Raw genomic sequence first — 16,238 nt, forward strand, 5'->3', positions numbered from 1 at the left:
TAGATCAGAAAGGTAAATTATTTTATAAACAATGGACAATACATACTTTCTTAAGATCCAAAGCACTTTCTTAAGATCTAAGAATTTGCTGAAAGCATTTTCAGTTTTGAAATCTCCAAATGAAACTTTAAAGTTTATTTTGGTTTATCCCAAAACAATGAAAAATGTCCAGTTGTGTTTTGTAAACATCTATGTAACTCATCTTTTAGTTCACACTTCGTGGGGAGCCACCAAAGAAGCTCCCCATGGAAGTTAGGGGACCCTTACCCTCAGAAACAGTCAGTCTACTACTTGGAAGGTCTAGTCTAAATTTAACAGGTGTTACTGTACATACGGGAATAATTGACTCTGATTCTACTGGAGAGATTCAATTAATTATTAGTTCCCTGACTCCGTGGTCTGCCTCCCCAGGAAAAAGATTGCTCAGTTGTTGCTGTTACCTTACATAAAATTAGGAAGCAGCACAGTGAAAAGAACAGGAGGCTTTTGTAATACTAATCCAGCATGAAAGGCTGTGTATTGGGTTAATCAAGTATCTGACAAAAGACCTATTTGCACAGTAACTATTCAGGGAAAAGATTTTGAAGTAGTAGTAGATACTGGAGCCGATGTCTCTATTATTGCTATAAATCAATGGCCCCAGCACTGGCCTAAGCAAAAGGCATCCATTGGTATTGTTGGAATAGGAGCTACCTCGGAAATTTTTCAGAGTTCTTTGATTTTACCATGTCAAGGGCTGGATGGTCGGGACTGGACAATTCAGCCTATCATTACATCTATTCCTGTCAATTTATGGGGTAGAGACTTACTGCAACAATGGGATGCTGAAATATCTATTCCTATGGATAAATATAGTAATCATAGTAGACAAGTGATGAAAAATACGGGATATTGCCTCGGAAAAGGACTAGGAAAAGATAAAAATGGCCAATCAGAACCTTTAGAATTAAAAGGGCAAACAGATCGGACCAGACTGGGGTGTCATTTTTAGGAGCGGCTGTTGTTGAGCCTCTGGCTCCCATTCCTCTTGTTTGCCTAACTGCCAAACCGGTTTGGGTGGAGCAATGGCCACTGAAACAGGAGAAACTGGAGGCTTTAAAAGAACTGGTGCAGGAACAATTGCAAAAAGGACATATAGAACCTACTTTCTCCCCTTGGAATTCTACTGTATTTGTCATTAAGAAAAAATCAGGGAAATGGAGAATGTTAACAGATTTAAGGGCTCTTATTGCTGTGATTCAACCCATGGGCATGATACAACCAGGGCTGCCCTCCCCAGCAATGATCCCAAAATACTGGCCTCTCATAGTGATAGATCTAAAGGATTACTTTTTTTCTTACCATTCCTTTAGCTGCCCAAGATTATGAAAAATTTGCTTTTACTGTTCCTGCCATAAAATTAAGAACCAGCAGACACATACCATTGGAAAGTACTACCACAAGGCATGCTAAATAGTCTGATTATTTGTCACACTTACGTTGGGAAAGCTATTAAGCCAGTTAAAGAACAGTTTAAAAAATGTTATGTCATCCATTCCATGGATGATATTCTGTGTGCAGCTGAAACTAGGGAAGAACTGATGTTGTACTACAAACAGTTAGAAAAGGCTGTAAATACAGCAGGGTTAATTATAGCCTCCAATCAAATCCAAACTTCTACTACCTTTCAGTAAAGCCAAGGCTACATTTTTTTCAACAATGGAATATTACCCATACTATGGGTATTCCATATGACTCACAAGGACAAGCAATAGTGCAAAGAGCTAATAGTACTTTAAAAACTCAAATACAAAAGCAAAAGGGAGGGGACCAGGAATATAAGACACTGCATATACAATTGTGTTTAACTTTATTAATATTAAATTTTTTAAACTTACAAAAAGATCAACCCATCACTGCAGCTGAACAACACCTGACAGGACAAAAGAAGAATAAAAAGGCTGGACAAGATATATGGTGGAGGGATGCACATACAAAGAACTAGGAAAAAGGAAAGATAATTTTATGGGGAAGAGGATTTATGTCTCTCCAGGTGACAATAAATGGGCCTGTGTGGGTGCCCACCCAACATCTGAAGATCTATCATGAGCCACAGCATCTAGCACCTGTACAGTGCAAATTGAAGGTTGAGGGATTGCTTTTAAGCCTTAATTTGCTTACTCTATGCCTTCTGTTATAAGGGACCTGCTTCTTGTTATCAATAGTAAGTTTTACCCTGGTAATTAACTAAAGAGGCAGAAACTGAGTTACAAATGCTTCAGCAATGGCATGCCTCCCAGCTACAGCCACAAAAGTTTTTGCTTCTGTTTCAGTAGACTTACTAACGTGGGGGTGAGGGTATGCTTGTCTTTTTGCAGGAGATAAACAACCATGTAGATACCCTCAAGATGTGTACCACCATGGAACAGGAGACTGGAAGGACCCATGGATCCCAACCATGGACTGGGTTCCCCCAGTACGAGCCATGCTGAGAAACTGCTGGAACACCAAGGTTTTACCTATAGTTGCTTAACGGACCAATGCTTTCTGACTGAACTCCTCTCTACCCTGAATACAAGAGACCCTAATAGGTAGGCAGGACTATCATCATCCTTATTCAGCATGAAGAAGTACAGAAGATGGACCTTCATCCTTATGCAACCCCTAGGATTAAGGGTCTTCTTGTAAAAGGGAAAGGGGAGATATGTGGGAAGCATTTGAACCACAGCAACTCCATTTTGAATAAGTGCTAAGAAAAATGAAGCTGGATCACCAACTGGCAATTAAGGGCTATACAGCCTGCAATTGCCTTGCTCAATTAATTAAAAAAGAGGCCACCTTATGCTAGTAACAATGATAGCTGTGGTGGTTTTTACAAAAAAGAGAAGAGGGGGCATGTTGGGAGAAAAGCTCAGTGTTGGGAGAGAAGCTGAGGCAGGGCTTGCATGTCTGCTAGACTTGCTGGCTCCTTGCTTCTAGCACTCCCATTATCTCAAGCAGCCATATATTTTTTCATTCACTTGATACACTGTTTCCTTTCAACCCCCACATCCTCACCACCTGTTTGTTTGAGCACCAATAAATAGTGTGGGCTCCCAGAGCTCAGGGCCTTTGCAACCTCTGCACTCTCTATGGCCCCCTGGTCCCACTTTCTCTCTCAAACTGTCTTTTTCTCATTCCTTGGACTCCATTGGACTTCTTCGCCCCCACGACCTGGTGTTGGGTCTGATCACCCCAACAATGACTCCCTGCTCTATGAGCTGCAGAATTGATGTTGTGTTATCAGGCAAGGAAACACATGAATCTCCTTGTACATTTTCATCAGAGCTCTGAGATAAGTAAGTGAATTGTCAATGAGTAGTAGTCGTTTTGAAATAAATCTTTTTTTTTTTCTAAGCAGTAGGTCTCAACAATGAGCTTACAATATTCAGCAAACCATGCTGTAAACAGATATGTTGTCATATAGACTTCGTTATTCTATTTAAAGAGCATAAACAGCGTAGATTTAGTATAATTTTGAAGGGCCCTAGGATTTTTGGAATGGTAAATAGGGTAGCTTCACTAGCTGCATCAGCCCCTAAAAAGAGAGTTGGTCTGCTTTGTGAAGCTTTAAAGTCAGGCACTGACTTCTCTATAGCTATGAAATTACTAGATGGCATCTTCTTCCTATGGAAGGCTGCCTTGTCTATATTGAAAATCCGCTGTTTAGCCACTTTCATCAATGATCTTAGCTAGATATTCTGGATAACTTGCTGCAGCTTCTCCATCAGCACTTGCTGTTTCACCTTGTGCTTTCATGTTAGGGGCATGGCTTCTTTCCTTCAACTTCATAAACCAACCTCTAGTAACTTTTTTTTTTTCCTGCAGCTTTTTCACCTCTCTCAGCCTTCATAGAAGTCAAGAGAGTTAGGGCCTTGCTCTGGATTAGGCTTCTGCTTAGGGGAATGTTTTAGCTATCTTTAATCTGAACCACTGAAACTTTCTTCATATCAGCAACAAGACTGTTTTGCTTTCTTATCATTCTTGTATTCACTGGAGTAGCATTTTTAATTTCCTTCCAGGACTTTTCCATTTATAATCTGGCTAACTGGCACAAGAGGCCTAGCTTTGGCCTATCTCAGCTTTCGATACCTTCCTCACTAAGCTTAATCATTTTTAGCTTTTGATTTAAAGTGGGAAACATACAACTTTTCCCTTCACTGGAACACTTAGGGGGAATTGTAGGGTTATTAATGGCCTATTTTCAATACTGTTGCACCTCAGGGAATGGGGAGGCTGGAGGAAAGAGAGATGGAGAATGGCTTGTTGGTGTGTAACAGTCAGAATACACACATTTATCAATTAAGCTTGCTGTCTTATTTGGGCATGGTCCACGGCCCCTCAAGACAACTACAATAGTAACAACCAAGATCACTGATCACAGGTCACCATAATGAATACAATAATAATGAAAAAGTTTGAAATATTGTGAGATTTACTAAAATGTGACACAGAAACACAAAGTGAGCACATGATGGGAAAATGGCACTGATAGACCTGTTCAATGCAGAGGTACTTCAAACCTTCAATTTGTAAAAAAAAAAAAAAAAAATGCAGTATCTTTGAAATGCAATGAAGTGAAGTGAAATAAAACAATATATGTCTGTATGTAGGAATAGGATTATTGGGTTATATGGTTAGGTGTATATTGAATTTTATAAAAGTGGCAAAACTATTTTTAGTGCGGACATACCATTTTGCACCACCCTCACCAGTGCTGTATGAGAGTTTCAGTTGCTCTGCAGCCTCATCAACACTTGGTATTGTCAGGTGTTTTTTTTTGTTTTTTGTTTTTTGACATTCTAATAAGTGTCAAGAAGTTATCATTGCAGTTTTAATTAGCATTTCACTAAAGACTAATGATATTGAGCATCATTTCATGTGCTATTTGTCACCCATATATCTTCTTGGGTAAAGTCTCTGTTCAAATCTTTTGGCCATTTAAAAAAATTTGGTTGGTTTCTTATTGTTGAGTTTTGAGAGTTCTTTGTATGTATTAGCTACAAGCCCTTTGTCAGGTGTATGATTTGCAACTATTTTCTCCCAGTCTATGCTTGTCTTTTAATTCTCATAACCGAGTCGTTTGCAGAGAAAATGTTTTAACTTTTAGAAAGTCCAATTGATTTGCTTTTTGTTATGTATTGTGCTTTTGGCTTTGCAATTTCAACCTTCAATTTTTATATATTAAAATTTCTAAAAAAAAGAATTCCTCCTAGCAATAACAGATTATCTACATGTATGTAAATAATAATTACCTATATCTCCTAAATGTGAAATTAAATAAGAAGACATTAGATAATTTGTGCAGAAAACACAAATTAGAGTTAAGAAAGATGAGACAAGGATCTAATAATTTTTAAAACACGGAACTAATCTCTTTTCAATTTTGGGTAATAGTTGCATGTAAACACATGAAATAAAATGCCTCATGGGGTTTCAAATACCAATTCATTTATTTACCCATTCATTTTAGAATATTTACTGACACCCACTATAAACCAGGCACTGTGTTCTACATGGGGGTATTCATATGATGGGACCAAGAACTTGCAATAAATAGATAAATGGATAACACAATGTGGTAAGAAGTGTGATTGACACATGTTCAAAATGAACCAGGTTTCTTTTCGTACGTGTAGTAGTGTCTTCATGCCTATCTCAGTTTGAAATTGTTCATGTGACTATTTGATCTAAAGTGTTTCTCTCCTACTCGGGTGATGGGTAAACTACAATCTGACTTCACCATCATAGAATTCACCCATGTAACCAAAAACCACTTGTACTTCCAGAGCTATTTAAATAAAAATATACATTAATTTAAAAAATCAGAAAGGGCTGCTTTTAAAATAATCAATAAACAAGGCTGGGCATGGTGGCTCATGCCTGTAATCCAAGCACTTTCGGAGGCCAGGATGGGCGGATCACCTGAGGTCAGGAGTACAAGACCAGCCTGGCCAAAATGGTGAAACCCCATCTGTCTACTAAAAATACAAAACTTAGCTGGGCACCAACAACTCAGGAGGCTGAGACATGAGAATCGCTGGAACCTGGGAGGCAGAGGTTGCAGTGAGCCAAGATTATGCCACTGCACTCCAGCCTGGGCGACAGAGCGAGACTTTGTCTCAAAAGCAAAAACATAAACAAAACAACAACAACAAAATAATCAATAAACAGATCTGTAGTGAGAGCTGGGCAGGTTGGGAAGGTGCAGGGTGAGACCAACTGTGGTAAATGTGAGCTGGCAGACTCAGCAGCAGTGAAACAGAGGATGGCACTCTGCTGTGTTGGGCAGCGGTGAGGAGAGGGCTTAAAAAAAAAAAAAAAAACAGTGCATCTCTCTCTTCGTGCACTCCAGGAGTATAAAGAAGGCGTTGCTTAATTCTGCCCCTGGCAGTTTCGAAGACTTGATTTTTAAAAAGGTGGGATTTGAAGTGAATCTTGAAGCAAAGATAGGAATTGCTGTTGAGGCAGGAGATAGTTGAGAAGGAAGAGAAGGACAGCATTCTAGCACTGTGAAATCTTAGACACGGGTGTGTGAAGGTCCATGGACAGGCAGTTGTATGTGGAGTAGAACCATCCTGCCTGCATAAGTGTGAGGACAGAAGACAAGACCAATGTGGAAGGCTGGGAACAGACTGGGAAGGAAACGCCTTGCCAACCAGGCTCTATTTGAACTTCCTAAAAGTGGGGTTGGGGGACTGAAGAATTTTAAGCTTGAAAGTGACATGATTACATTAGTGATTCCCAAATAGAGAGGGCAGCGTGTGGCCGACTGGAGAGCAGAGCAGTGAAAGCCTGTTGCTGAAGCGCTGGTAAGGCATGATGAGGTCTGGCAGTGAAATAGAGATGCTGGGAGGGATGGATCTGGAAGTCATCCTAGGAGACAGAAACACAGGACTGGGCGATTGATAAGATGTGAAGGGAAAAGCAGAAGGAAGATTTAACATTTTCGCTCTTCTGATGACTGAGGAGTGTTGCATGTTGGTAGTCAACATATTTAAAAAATTTTTAAAATTAGTATTAATGTTCTTTAGAAAATACCATAAAGAACAAGAAAACCATCCATTATCCCAACACGCAGAGATAACCACTGCAGACATTTCATATGCATGTATTTCTAGCCTTCTTTGAAAATATATTTCTGAAAAGAGATCCTAAGGGTTCCATCTCTACCAGGAACTCGGCTCTCATAAATTGCATTAATACGTTAACCTTCACTTTGAGCCCAAATATGAGTATTTTCACTAAACTATACACCGATTTTTTTAAAATAAAGTAAGTACGTGGACTGGAACTGCCAACTGGAAACTAAATGAGTGTCAGCAGTGACACCCGGGACATGCCCTCATTAGTAGATGCTAACCCGCAGAGGTAACCTGCCTAGACACGGAGGGACATTTCCAATTTCAGGTTGATTAATTAATATTAAATTCATTCACTACGCTGAGCCCTGCAGGAAGACAGCCCGGCAGCGATCTCCACCTTGAGGGGGCGCTGTTTTTTGCCTACCTGAACCCTGAGCTTGGGCAAGCCTGTGCACATACACTAACAGAAAAAGTTTCTGAGGTCTACCAGCTGTCGATCAAAAACAGGTTATCCTAGGCTCTTCCAAAAAGAGGGACTGGGGAAGGAAGTTTAAAAAAAGAATAACAATGCTTTTATGTCGAGATGGATAGATTATTTGGAAGATCGGAGGCAGGGTGGTTCAGGAGAGGCCTGAGAAAATGCTCCAGGGGTAGAAAATCCAAGGAGAAAGTGAAGGGGTCTCAAGGATGGACAAATAGCCACAGGGCGGGCCGCCCTCACGAAGGTAGACTTGCAAGCCAAGTTCAGGGCGGCGGTGGGGACGCTGGTTCCGAACTCCCGGGCATACCCGCGGAGTCCTTCCTCCAGATCTTCCCGGGGACCTGGTCACCCCGGCTCCCCGCCGGGCCCCCGCGCTGCTCTGAGAGTAGGACTATGACCCACTTCCACTCTAAGACTCTAGATCGAAATGTCCAGGGGGGTCAGACAGGATTTACAACAAGGAAGAGAAAAACCAATACGTCCCAAGAGGGCTGCAGGGGCTTTACCTGGAGAAAGGCTTGGGCAGAGGGTGGCAGTATTATGCCCTGGACTTTTTTTCACCAAAACCCATAACCGGATTCCCACTTCCTAAGACCTGCCTTCCTGGCTCTTCCCACCGTCTCCATCCTCTGCCCAGCAGCCTGGGTCTTTTACTGCAAACGTCAAGTGGTCTCTGCCTGCCCTGGGTTAGGAGCTTCAGTTGCTCTTGAACTCTGCGGTCCGACGTATTTCGCGGGGCCCAGGGGATGGCTGGGGTCATTTCACACTGCCGGGCCTCCTGCCATGCACGCAACCGCCTGACTGGCGGCCAGGGAGAGGGGCAGGGGGTCGCGCACAGGAAGGAATCGGTGCACCCTCAGCAAACACTGCTCGCTTCCAATGCTCACTGGGAACAGGCTTCCCAGGCAGGTCCCAAATCTCTCCAGTTCCGCTCACCCTGCGGGCAGGAGCGCGGCGCCCCAGTGCCCCACCTGCGCCGGGCGGTCGGCTCCCGCGGGCCAGAGTTTGCAGACTTGGCGCTCAGGCCGATTCTCCTGGAGTTGGGTCGCGCGCGCCGGGCCAATGAGCGCGCCCCGCGGAGGGCTCCGCTCCCCCCGCACGCGCTGATTGGTCCCGCGGCCCTCGAGGCCGGGCCGGCCGCGGCTGCGGGCGGCGGCCAGTGCCCGGCGCGAGTGGGAGTGGCGCGCGCGCCCCCAGCCGCCCCCGGCCTCTCCCCGCCGAGCTCCCTCGCTCCCTCCTACTCGCTCCCTCCCTGAGCTCCCGGGCTCCGGCAGCGCGCTGGCGGGGCTCCGCATTGCACACTCTGGGGGCGCCGCAGTGTTCGTGGGATGGGGCAGCGGGCTGCAGCTGGCGGCCGGAATCCGCGCGCAGCCCGGGTGAGTAGAGGCGGGCTTCCCGGGAGAGCACAAAAGAACAGGGGATTGGTGCCAGCGGCCCCGGCTCAGGCGGGGCCTGGCCAAGCCGGGGAGTGCGCTGAGTCGCTGGAACTACCCAGTGTTAGGGCAGCCCCCTGGGGCCAGAGGAACTGGGGTCCCGGCCTCTGGCGTTTTGCTCCGAGTGGGCAGAGAGCCCAGCGCGCAACCTTAACGGGTCCAGAGGGGCGTGTGTACTCGTGTGTGTTGGGCTGGCGCGCGGAGGGTGGAATGGAAAGGTCAGGAGCTGCCAAGTTCAAGGCTGGAGGAACCTTTCCCAGGAGTAGTAATTCAGCATCTTCCCACTGCCCAGCATGCGTCCACCAGGAACTCCAGCTGGAGGGAGTTCCAGGGCGGCGGACTGGCAGCACCCCACATGTTGCTGCGGGGCGGGGGGCGGTGGCGGTGGCCCTCCTGCGCTCACCCGGAGCTTCTGAGGGAGGTGCAGTGTGCTGGGGGTACCTCCCCGCAGCTGCAAGACCACGCTAGGCCTTTCAGCCATTCACCCCGACGACTCGGGGAAGAGGCCATCCACCCACAGAGTTGGGAATTGGCCTGGGCTTGACTTGGCGACCTGTTTTTCTCTCTGGTAACAGCAGTTCGGTTGATTCACATTTGGCTAAGCGTTCAGTTACAACCTAAAGCTTGCTGTCTGACGGTGTGACTCACTCTGACCCCCACCACATCCTCACCGTCTCTGCGGCTGCCCTCCTCCAGTCCCCTCTCCCGCCCCGGTATCTGCCCTGCTCCTCACTGCAAGGCTCAAAACTTGGTGTTTGAGCATGATTGCCTTCGGTGTGGTCCTTGGCATTTTCAAGTATCACAATCACATCCCGTTTCCTAGAGGACTCTGAAGACTTGTTATAATGGGATAGGGGGAGAGAATTGGGTGGGGGTTGGGGGGTGGAAGAGGGTCTTTGGTAGTGACTTGTTGGAAGAACAGCATTGACCTCCCAGAGCATGTAACAAAAAGAATGTTAAGCTTCTTTCTCTGGTAACCTACCCAAGGTGTGACCTCCAAAATTCAATTTTCTTTGTGGGAGGCAAGGGAGTTTAGATTCTCCAGGGGGAAGCTTATTTCTTGTTAAATTGACTTGCGGTGACATACACTGTGTTCTGCTCTGCTCTGGCCAGCCATTGCAGATGCCATGATATTATTAGAGCAATTCCCTTAAAGCCATTACATTTTCTTTCGAGTGAGAGGAACTCGAGCTAGCTGTTTAAAATTTGAGATCTGCACCTTATTTCTCTAGAAGACATTAATGGTTACTGTATATGCGCTCACGTGTACCAAGTTTGCAAAAGATATTTGTGCAATCGCCCGTGAAATGGCTTAATGCACATTTATGTTAAACCCATTTAAATGTAAAACATCTATCTGTTTTCAGTTTTAGTTTCCACCTCGACCAAAGGCACCAGACTGAAACAGGACTTAAAAGAGGCTTAAATAGATGTTTATAGAACTCTGGTCCTGAGAGCACACAGTAAGCTTGCTGAGCTTGTAGGCACACAAAGCTTGTTAAAAATTGTAAATTGGTTCCTTGGGTTAAAAATAATGGAAATGCTTCCAGACCAAATAAGACAGTTGATGAAGCTACACTCTGAAACTGTTGGCAGTCTTTGTAAGGTGAGTGTTTATAGTACATAATGAATAAATGGGGCTGATTTTAGGCAAATAATGTCAAGTAAAAAACCATACCATGTGTTGTATCATACTGGATAGTTTATATGGCACATTGAAATCTGCTGTTAAAGTGTCTGAGGAAATCATATCTTTATCATCCCCATTTCACAGATGAAACAACTGAGGCTTTCAAAGATTGACTTTTCCAAGATCAATAGAAGAGTTTAAAGTCAAGTGTTTTTCAAATTCTTTCCTCCCTCACTCCTCCCCTTCCTTCCTTCCTTTTTGGTGTTTACCTACTTCTGATTTCTGCACCTTTTTAATGTTTAACCTGTAGCTTGAGGGACCATTATGATTCATCCCCAAAAGGCTTTGCTGTCTGTAAATATCACTTAGCTCCCACTAACGTGAGAGCTGATAAAGATTTAAGGTGAAAACTAAGAATGATTTTAGAGAGCTACCCTTTTCAAAGAGATACATTAGTTTTGCTAATGAGTTGTTAAAGGTACATACAATCAAAACCCTAAAGGACGATGTCCTAATGGTCATGTTTCAGAAAAACCAAGGAACAGTAGGAGAGATGCGTGAGAAATAGGTAAGTCTCCTATTTTATAAACACACTCTTTGTAAGCTCTGTAGACAAGTAACAATAGAAACAATAAATGAGTATCTCATTAGTGCTATTATTTTTAAAGAGAATTGACAAAATTGATGACTTAAATAAAATCAGAACTGCTCTGGAAACACAAAAAGCACCCACTTATCAAAAGTCCTGAAATCCTCATTGACTTGTGTACAAATGTAGCAGAAGACATTGGTTAAAGAGAAATCATATTTTTACTTGCAAAGCTAGTAATAAGCATAAAGATATCTGTCTATCTGATTATTTTTTAAGGACTCATTTGCAAATCTTTTCTTGGAATATGATTGCTTACAGTATTTACTTGTGTCATTGCATAATATCTATTAATGGGATTAATTTCATTTGCAATAATGTGGTGAAGTGTTGAGCTTACTAGTATTAAGTCTTGGTTAAGTATGCGGGCTTTGGATTCAATTCTTGTCTTAACATATACTAACTGTGGAACTTCAAAAGATGATTGAACTTCTCTGTGCTTTGGTTTTCTTATGTGTAACGCATGAATAATGCACCTACCTCATGCAGTTTTTAAAATTTATTCATGCAGCAAATATTTAGTGATTGCCTATTATGTACCAGCTCTGCTCTAGATGCTAGGGATACATGTGCAAACTCCTTGCCAGTGAAGTTTACCATCTGGTGCCTGACATCTAATGACACAATGCATTTAAAATGCTTGGGATGGGACCTGACACCTACCAAATGCCCCGTTATTGTTAGCTGTTGGTATCACACATTCTTTCAGGAAATGTTCAGAGTGCCTACCAGATGTAACACAGATTGCAGCATGTAATGATGAATGATGCGTATTTCAATTCAATTAAGACTTCTAATGGAAGAGGGGACTCCAAAGAAAGACATCAAGAGTATAATCAGTCTCTAAAAAGGAATTCAATGCTGGTATGTTAGGGAAGAAATGAAAAGAAATAATTTACCCGTAAGAAAGTGGGGAGCATATGAATTACCTTATAGGAACCCAAAAGTGGTAAGAAAAACAAGTCTTGTACCCAAGCTCTGTAAAACACTAAACACATAGGGAAAACATGCAGGGAAAGTAAAGAAAAGAAAAAGAAAGCTTACTTGGATACATATAATGAAAAAGGAAAACTCGAAGGGTCAGTTTATTAAATTGACCTTATGAAGGGCAACAGATCCCAGGCATACTAGAAATGGGGTAACCAAAAGTGAATTTGTTTAAAAAAAAATCCTTGCAATGGATTTCCAAAACAATAATGAAAGTCCCTTAAATACTGTGAAATAAGGATTGTGGAACTACTCGTCTTTCATCATACCAAAGATGTACTGGGAGATAAAAAGAGATAAAACAGAGTGTAAATGAATTCTTTGCTTCTGTTTTTGCTGAGTAATATTCCTACACCCATGCTTTCTCAAGCAATACACACATTGGAGGTAATAGATCAAGAAGTGGCAAGTGCTGAGGATATTCCAGACCTAATCAGCAGACTAGTTAGAGATAAATCGCCAAGACTAGATGGCCTTCACCTAAGTATATTGAAGAAGCCTAGTGTGTATGTGACAGCAATCTGGGGTATTGCTGGGGCATTGGCTGGTGTCTTTAGGGGATCCAGTCAGGGGAAGGGATTCCAGAAGGACTGGGGGCAAAGAAACCAGGCCAGTGTCCCTGTGGATGATGGGGAGATGGATATTCAAAGTAAACACAGATTACAGCAAGTCACAATTTTTTTTTTTTTCCTGAAGAAAAGAGGGATTGACGTATTAGAGTTAAAGAAGGAAAATACAGTCATGCACCTCATAACAATGTTTGGGTCAGGAATGCACTACTTATGTGATGGTGGTCCCATACGAGTATAATGGAGCTGAAAAATTCCTATCACCTAGTGACATCTTAGCCGTGGTGATGTTGTGGCACAACACATTACTCACCTGTGGTAATGCTTGTGTAAACACACTTACTGTATTACCAGTGCTATAAGAGTATAGCACATACAATTATGTACAGTACATAATCCTTGAGAATGATATTAAATACCTATGTTACTGGTTTATGTATTTACTGTTAATGTGATTTATCATTATCTTAGAGAGTACTCCTACTTATATTCTTAAAAAGTTCACTGTAAACAGCCTCAGGCAGGTCTTCAGGAGGTATTCCAGAAGAAAGCATTGTTATCATAGGAGATGTCAGCTCCATGCATGCTATTGCCCCTGAAGATCTTCCAGTGGGACAAGATGTGGACATGGAAGACAGTGATACTGATGATCCTGACCCTGTGTGGGCGCAGGCTAATGTGTGTGTTTATGTCTTAGTTTTTAACAAAAAAGTTTAAAACATGTTTTTATTTAATAGCAAAAAAGCTTACAGAATAAGGATTTGAAGAAAATACATTTGTACCATGTGTTTGTGTTTTAAGCTAAGTGTTAATTACAAAGGAATCGAAAAGTTAAAACATATAAAAGTTTGTAAAATAAAAAAGTTACAGTAAACGAAGGTTAGTTTATCATTGAAGAACGAAAAAATGTTAAAATGAATTTAGGGTAGCCTAAGTGTAGTGTATATAAAATCTATAGTAGTCTATAGTAATGTCCTCAGCCTTCACATTCACTTCCCATTCACTCACTTGCCACTCACTCACTCACCCAGGGCAACTTACAGTCCTGCAAGCTCCATTCATGGTAAGTGCCCTATAGAGGTGTATCTTTTTTCTTTTATACGGTATTTTTATGGTACCTTTTCTATGTTTAGATACACACATGCTTACTATTGTGTTACAGTTGCCTGTAGTATTTAATACAGTAACATACTGCACAGGTTTGTAACCTAGGAACAAAAGGCTATACCATATAACCTAGGTGTGTAGTAGGCTTCAGGCTTGTGTAAATACACTCTGTGATGTTCACACAGTGACAAAATCACCTAATGATGGCTTTCTCAGAACATATCCCCATTGTTCAGTGATACATGACTATATGTTGGTTGCTAAGTGTTACAGGAAATATATTTTAATGTTTCAGAAAGCCTAACCATGTTTCCAATTCCAGTTCCCTCCTCATTCATGACCCTTTCTTATGAATGGGAAATTGGCTAAGGAAACAAGAAACAAAAAATGGAGATCAATAGATATGTCTCTGAATGGACAAATAGCCTCTTCCAAGAAGTAGTTTGGGGATGGTCTAATTTAACACTTTTATAAATGCTTACGGGTGATATGCAGTTCTTATGGTAAGTAAAAACCAAGCTGCTAAAGTTGAACTATAGAAATAACTTAAAAGACAATCTAAATAGGAAGAAAAATAATAGAAGATTAAAGTCAAAATGGAAGATCGAAGACAAGTGTACTTGGAAAAAGCAATCCCAAGAACATTTATAGGAGATAGTTTTAAATTCTGTTCCCATCAGCAGACAACATAGCTGGCTAATAGTCTCTCAGCGCTCTAAAAACATGTGTCCACCAAGTTAAAGTCAATGTTAGAAAAAGGGTAGGATATAAAACTCTGTATTAATGTGGTGCTATTTTAAAAATATATATGGTTGAATAAGTTTATATAAATAAATCCTCTATGTGGAAGGAAATACATCAAAATATTAACGTGACTATCTCTAAGTATTATGGGATTAGAAGTGATTTTTATTATCTTCTTTTACCTGTTTTCTCCAAATTTTCTACATTAAACACGTATTATTCTTATAAGACAAAACATTACGAAAATAAGATTTAGTATTATAATCTCAGGATTCGTGTAGTCTTAATAGAAAGGCTCAATTGATTATCATTTCTTTGTCTTCTGAAAATCTGTAGTTGAAAATGTTGCCTTTTTCTCCCCTCTGAATTCCCCATGTGAAAAGGGCAGCATGTTGAAATAACTTTTTTTTTTTTTTTGTATTTAGTGTTAGGAAAAAATGTGGTTGAAGATGAACACCTGTGCTTTTTAAAATAGAACTAGGAAATGTAAAAAGATTTTGTTTTTGCCGTAACTCTTAGGATTCGGAGAACCAAGTTATAGAAGCATTGCTGATTTCTTTCTAGACTGTAAGTGCTATGAGGACAGGCACCAAATCTGTTTCTTTCCTTTCTATGTAGTGCTTGCCTTGGTGTCTAGCACAGAAGACTCTCCCAGTAAATATGTTTGAATGTTTTGAATTGAATGAAAGGATTGAAAACTCTGATAGGCATGTAGAAATTTGAAATAAGAGTTTCTAGGGCCCATTGTATCCTCTGAGGTCATATGATTAACTCACGTCTTAGTTTAATTGTTTCTCTGTAAGTTATCCTGGCAGTCTTTGTACCATATGACCCCAGGGCCACGAAAGTGGTTTGTGCTGGTCATCTGGGATCCTCTGGCTTATTCTCAAGTTTTGATCCAGCTCCTGCCACTTGCATCCGTCTCTCATTTCAGTTTGTTTTGTGCTTTGAGGCTGGTGTTTTGTTTCTTTCCTTGGCTCTGGATTTTATCTCTCTTTCAGGCTTTGGCTTGGGTTCATTATCTTTTTCTCCCACTGTGGACACCAGTGTATATAATCCCAGTTAGCTCAGGCCCCCTTTTAAAAAAAACTTTAATTTTAGATTCAGGGGTACATACACAGGTTTGTTATATAGGCAAATTGCATGTTACAGGGATTTGGTGTACAGATTATTTCCTCACCCAGGAAAGAAGCATAGTACTCAATAGGTAATTTTTCATTCTTCACTCTCCTCCCACCCTTTACCCTCAAGCAGACCCCAGTGTTTGTTATTCTCGTCTTTGTGTCCATGTGTTCTCAATGTTTAGCTCCCACTTATAAGAGCATGTGGTAATTGGTTTTCTGTTCTTGGATTAGTTCACTTAGGATAATGGCCTCCAGCTTCATCCATTTGGCTGCAAAGTATGTGATCTCATTCTTTTTTATGGCTGCATAGTATTCCGTGGTGTTTATGTACCATGTTTTTTAAATCCGGTTTACTGTTGATGAGCATTTAGGCTGGTTCCATGTATTTGCTATTATGGATAGTGTTGCAGT

General features: G+C 41.7%; 1 protein-coding gene across 2 annotated transcripts in view; it reads left to right on the forward strand.

Moving 5' to 3' along the window:
- The first annotated feature begins 8,758 nt into the window (after positions 1-8,758).
- LYPD6 (LY6/PLAUR domain containing 6) overlaps positions 8,759-16,238 on the forward strand; it is a 149,687-nt gene continuing 142,207 nt past the window's right edge. For both annotated transcript variants that reach the window (XM_005573138.4, XM_015432192.3), the window contains exon 1: positions 8,759-8,960. The gene's annotated coding sequence lies outside the window, so the exon portion shown is untranslated. The remainder of the gene's footprint in view (positions 8,961-16,238) is intronic.

This window comes from Macaca fascicularis, chromosome 12 (assembly GCF_037993035.2).
Source record: "Macaca fascicularis isolate 582-1 chromosome 12, T2T-MFA8v1.1".
Lineage (NCBI taxonomy): Eukaryota > Metazoa > Chordata > Mammalia > Primates > Cercopithecidae > Macaca > Macaca fascicularis.